Below are 6,094 nucleotides of genomic sequence, written 5' to 3'. Positions count from 1 at the left end.
ACTCAGGACCTTTGGAAGAGCAGGCAGTGCTCTTAACCTCTGAGCCATCTCTCCAGCCCCCTATTTTCAATCTTCTATATGTTGATATCCAGTTATGCCAGCACTACTTGTTAAATATGCTTTCTTTTTTCCATTTGATATTTTTTGCTTCCTTGTCAAAAATTTCCTTGTTCGAAAATGTATGGATTGATATCCGGGTCTTCTATTCAGTTCCATTGGTCTTCCTGTCTGTTTTTATGCCAGTACCAGGCTGTTTTCAGTACTGTATATATGGTTTCCTTATATTAGATAGCCTTCTTTGTTTTTTTTTTTTTTAGATGAAAGGGGAAATGTTGTGGCATTTCAATTGTATTTTAATAAACAAAGACCGCCTGAAGAGTAAAACAGTCCCACTGGTCACACACCTTTAATCCCAGGAGCCATAATGACATGCACCTCACTAGTTGCCATAGATATCGGGTGGTGTATGCCTTGAATCCCACCAGTGTTGCATGCTTTTAATCCCAGGGGTACACTCCTTTAATTCCAGCCCTAGAGAGAAATATAAGACTGGGGGTGGAGTGGAGAGACAGCTCTCAGACACAGTCTCTTTCTGAGATTCCAGGAGACAGGATCACCATTTCAGTCTGAGGTTGAGGTAAGAGCCAGTGGCTGGCTTTTACTTTTCGGATCTTCAAGCTGAACCCTGAATTTCTCTCTGAAATTTTTTCAGGGGTGTACACTTTATTGAAAACTTTAAATACTCTTCAGATGGGACATCACATCTTCAATCAGGCTTTTGTGTGGCCTCCACAGAAACGGAGCTTTCAGCACAGAGAATACAGTACAGAGTGAGTTTGCAGAGAGAGGACCCCTCAAGATGCATGCTCCCCTGCCAGCTTATCAGCCTTGGCCACAGCCTCCTCAATGGGTCCTCAATATAGAAAGTCACCTGCCAAAATCTGCTGGAATCTTTAATAGTCTCCTTCGAGGGCACCAGCTTTCCTGTATGTCCTGTGAAGACCTCAGCAACCTGGAATGGCTGAGACAAGAAGCTCTGTATTTTTCTTGCCCCGGACACAGTCAACTTATCTTCCTCAGAAAGTTCATCCATACCCAAGATGGCAATGAAGTCCTGGAGAGATTTGTAGTCCTGCAGGATCTTCTGCACCCCTCGCGCAACATCATAATGCTCACTGCCAACAATATTTGGATGCATAGTTCGAGAAGTGGAGTCCAGAGGATCCACAGCTGGGTAAGATGCCCAGCTCAGCAATAGCACGAGACAGCACAGTAGTGGCATCCAAATGGGGCAGGATCAGTCAAGTCACCAGCAGGCACATAGAGAGGTGGTAGACCTCTTCTTGGTGGTGGTGATTCTTTCCTGCATTGTACCCATGTTGGTGGCTAGGGTGGGCTGGTAGCCTACAACAGAAGGGATTCTTCCCAATAAGGCAGACACCTCTGAGCCAGCCTGGGTGAAGCCGAAGATGGTGTCAATAAACAGCAAGACATCTTGACCTCTTGGTCTCTGAAGTATTCAGCAACAGTAAGACATGTCAGAGCTACCCGGGCACGAGCACCAGGTGGTTCATTCATCTGACCATATACCAAAGCCACCTTGGAGGTGGCATCTTTTAGGTTGATAACACCAGATTCAGTCATTTCATGGTATAAATCGTTGCCCTCACAGGTCCTCTCACCAACACCAACAAACACAGAGTAACCACCATGGGCTTTAGCGACAATGTTGATTAACTCCCTGATCAGTACTGTCTTTCCAACGCCAGCCCCACCGAAGAGTCCGATCTTGTCCCCCTTGGCAGACAGGGCCAGCAGATCCACAACCTTCATACCAGTCACCAGGATTTCCTGTTCAACACTCATCTCTATGAACTCGGGAGCTTCTGCATGGATGGCAGCAAATTGTTTGGTTTTGATTGAACCTCGCTCATCAGTAGATTCTCCATTGACGTTTGTGATTCAGCCCAAGGTCTCAGGACCAACGGGAATTTTGATTGGTGCACCTGAATCCAGTACTTTCTGGCCTCTAACCAAGCCTTCAGTACCATCCATAGCAACGATTCTGACCGTGCTCTCGCCCAAGTGCTGGGCCACCTCTAGAACCAGTCTGGTCTCCCTGCCCTGCACTTTCAGGGCTTTTAGGATGGGTGATAACCCTCATTGAGCTGGACGTCCACCACGGCGCCGATGACCGCCACGATTTGCAGCACCAGCCTTCGGCACGGAGACGTCTGTGCCTCAGAGTCTCTGGCCGGATGGACCACGGCTCACAGGAGAAGCTGCGCCTGGGGTAGCTACGCCAAAGGGCTGAGGCCCCGTAAGGCCCCGGAGCCCACGCTCCCCACAAGACTCAACATGGTGCTCTCTCTCTCTCTCTGAATTTTTATTTTTATTTTTTTAAATATTTATTTATTATGTATACAATATTCTGTCTGTGTGTATGTCTGCAGGCCAGAAGAGGGCACCAGACCTCACTACAGATGGTTGTGAGCCACCATGTGGTTGCCGGGAATCGAACTCAGGACCCTTGGAAGAACAGTCAGTGCTCTTAACCTCTGAGCCATCTCTCCAGCCCTCTCTGAATTTTTATTAATCTTGCTTCAGTGACCCAATTCCTCCAACAAGGCTATGCTTCCTAATTGTGCCACTCCCTGGGGGCCAAGTATTCAAACACATGAGTCTGCTGGGGCCATTCCTACTTATCATTATTATTATTATTATTATTATTATTATTATTATTATTATTATTTAATTTTACGTACGTATTTTGCCTGCATGTATCTCTATGTGAGAGTGTAAGATCTTGGAGTTACAGACAGCTGTTAGCTTCCATGTGAGTGTTGGAATTGAACCCGTGTCCTCTGGAAGAACAGTCAGTACTTTTAATCACTGAGCCATCTCTCCAGCCCCACCATTCCTACTCAAACCACCACACTCTGCAAGCACTTCACCAACTAAATTACATTCCCAGCCTAAGAATGTAATTTGAAAGCACATCATATTATCAAGTTATCTGCCTCCTGCTCTAACACGATAAAGTACTTTGAAGTACTGTTTGGTGGTTGAAGACCAACTCCAGCTGCAGGCGAGATGCACTACTGCGCCCTTGTGGACATATTTGGTTACTGCTTCCAGTCATGTGTCGGTCAGTCAGAACAGGACTTTCCAGCGCTTCCGCCGTGTTAAAGACCTGGGCAGCAGCTTCATTCTGTGACATTTTATAATTGCTCCTCCGGGGAAGATTACCGGATTCACAAACCCGGATGTATTTTCCCTGCGATTGTCCACAGTGATGGGTCTCATCTGTGTTATCCACGCCAGGGGCCGTTCCTCCCGGTTTTCACACAATCTCTGTCTCAGGATTTGAGCTGAACGTTAGGACATCAACCATGGAGAACCATCAAGGTCTTCTGAGATACCGTGTTTTGAGAATGCCAAAGCAGCATCTAGGAACTTCACAAGACCCTCCAGTCCCCCCCCCCCATATTTAACCCATCTCCTCTTTATGAGAACCAGCCACAGAGGGGATTCATGGTAGACATCCGGGCTTGTGACCCCAGCACACGTGATCCTTTATCTTTATGCTCAGACCAATCTCAGTCACTTTCCTATTGTTGTGGTAAAACACTACGACCAAGGAAAGTTATAGAAGAAAGTGTTTAATTGTTTCTTTTTGTTTTTTAAGACAGGGTTTCTCTGTATAGCTTTGGAGCCTGTTCTGGAACTCACAGAGATCCACCTGCCGCTGCCTTCCAAGTTTTGGGATTAAAGGCGTGTGCCACCTTCTCCTGATGAAAACATTTAATTTGGTTCTCAGTTTCAGACTCTTAGAGTCCGTGGCCATCATGGAGTCGGAGGAGCAGGGTAGGCACAATGCTGGAGCAGTAGCTGAAGCTTACAACTAGATCCACAGGCACAAGGCAGAGAGTGCTAACTGAGAATAGCTTAGCTTTTGGAACTTCAAAGTCCATCCCTGAGACACACCTCCAACCGGGCCACACCTCCTAATCCTTTCCAAACAGTTGCACCAACTGGGAACCAAATATTCAAATATAGGCACCGAAGCAGGGCATTCTCATTCAAATCACAAGGGGGCAATACATTAAATGAAATTCAGGGGGAGGAGACCTATACCAGGTCAGGTCAGGCTTGAGCCAATTGTGATTCATTGCTGTCTACAGAGAAAAAAGAGAATGCCTACTGAGAAGTGATAGGCTATCTGACACGATATTCTTTCATCTTCTCCCTGATACGTGCTCATTATGGGGTATTTGGTAAATCCATGAAAGAATAAAGAGGCTGGGGAGGAAGTTCACTAACACTGAAAAAAAGCAGGCTGGGTGGTACACACTTGTGACTCTACCACTCAGAGGAGGCTGCCTGATAGTCTGAACTTCAGGTTACAGCTACACAGAAAGCTCAAAGCCAGCTTGAACTATACACAACCTTTATCTCAAAAAATAAGAAAGGAGGAAAATGAAATTTCATATTTCATATTTTACTACTTAAGATCCGATCATTGTCTCACCAGCCTTGCACCTGTTTTATCCATCTTTGTATTCTACTGACCCCAACTCTCTAGGTTGCCCCTGTCTTTGAAGCCTGCCCTGAACTTTTTTTTTTTTTTTTTTTTTTTGAGACAGGGTTTCTCTGTATAGTCCTGGCTGTCCTGGAACTTGTTCTGTAGACCAGATTGGCTTGAGAGATCCTCCTGCCTCTGCCTCCCAAGTGCTGGGATTAAAGGAGTATGCAGCCCCCACACCGCTGATGGCTCTCTCTTACATATCTTCTCTTTTATTGTTTGCTTGCTTGCTTGTTTTCTGACTGTGAGAAAATTAATAAATGATAGCACGCACAGCGCACACACACACACAATGTAAAGAATATGCTGAACACGTGTGAGCTCAGCACCCAGTCTGGAGAACAACACTTTGAACCCTGTGCGCTTCCTTGTCACAGCCATCCTCCACCATAGCTGCTGCTGGTCTGCAGGCTGCCTGCTGTGCAGCAGGTCTGAGCTGGGGCTGCTGTGCAGCTCTACCTCCTGCACATCTGTTTCCACATGTTCTCATGCAACTTGGATCAAGTCTCCCAGGGCATTTTCTTTCCATGGCAGCTCCGTGAGGTGCGGGAGCCAAGTCAGCGCAGCTCACTTAAGGCCACTTAAGACAAGGAACATTCCACAGGCCAAAATAAGCCATAGCCCAGCCCAGCTTTAGTGGGCTCCACTCCAGTCCTTTCTTAGTAGAGGGAGGTGTAGCGAATATTTGCTAAGCCATAATCAAGATGATCACAAATAGACACACAGTGAAATTATATACTGATGAAAATTTATTGAATGATCAAATAATAATAATAATATAATAATAATAATAAATAATATTCTCTCTCCCTGTCTCTCTCTTTCTCTCTCTGTTTCCCTCTCTCCCTCCAGGGTCTCATACAAACCCAGGCTAGCCTTAAACTAACATGTAACTGAGGCTAGCTTACTTCCTCCTGCCGTCACCCTGAGAATGTTAGAGCTACATGTTTGTAGCTTATTTCATTTATGAGATAGTGAACCCAGGGCTCTGTGCGCTCTACAAGCACAGACTGTATCTACTGACTGAGATGCACCCTGACCCTACTTCCTTCTGATGTAAGGATGAACCCACGCTGGCCTCAGCCTCCCAAGTGCTGGACAGCAGGTGTGCACTGTCGTTCCCAGCTTAGCAATTGTCCCCACCGTCTCAATGCTTCCCAGAGCATCAGTGTATGTGGTCCCTTCTTCTGTGTACTTTTATCTCTTTGTCTTGTGTTTATCAACACAGACTTTTACATTAAGCCTCTTTCCAACTTACCCATTTTCACTTACACTGAGCCCCAGCAATCTTCACCTGAAAAATAATTTTTGATGTAAATATAATGATGATATAAATATAATAAAGATAAAAGGATCCACAGGGTCAAAAGAAGGGCCCACCAAATAATAAAAGAACCACTAAGAGAGACTTACATAGATCTAATCTACATGGGAAGTAGAAAGCAGAAAAAGACAAGATCTCCTGAGTAAATTGGGAGCATGGGGACCTTGGGGGAGGGCTGAAGGGGG

General features: G+C 45.7%; 1 pseudogene; it reads right to left on the bottom strand.

Moving 5' to 3' along the window:
* Positions 1 to 854: 854 nt before the first annotated feature.
* Positions 855 to 2,360, bottom strand: LOC126488879 (ATP synthase subunit beta, mitochondrial-like; annotated as a pseudogene).
* Positions 2,361 to 6,094: the final 3,734 nt, after the last annotated feature.

The sequence above is a fragment of the Alexandromys fortis genome, unplaced genomic scaffold, assembly GCF_014885135.2.
Source record: "Alexandromys fortis isolate MF-2015 unplaced genomic scaffold, M_Fortis_MF-2015_v1.1 scaffold_209, whole genome shotgun sequence".
Lineage (NCBI taxonomy): Eukaryota > Metazoa > Chordata > Mammalia > Rodentia > Cricetidae > Alexandromys > Alexandromys fortis.
Note: the sequence above shows the minus strand (reverse complement) of the source record. Positions and strands in the feature narration are given on the sequence as shown.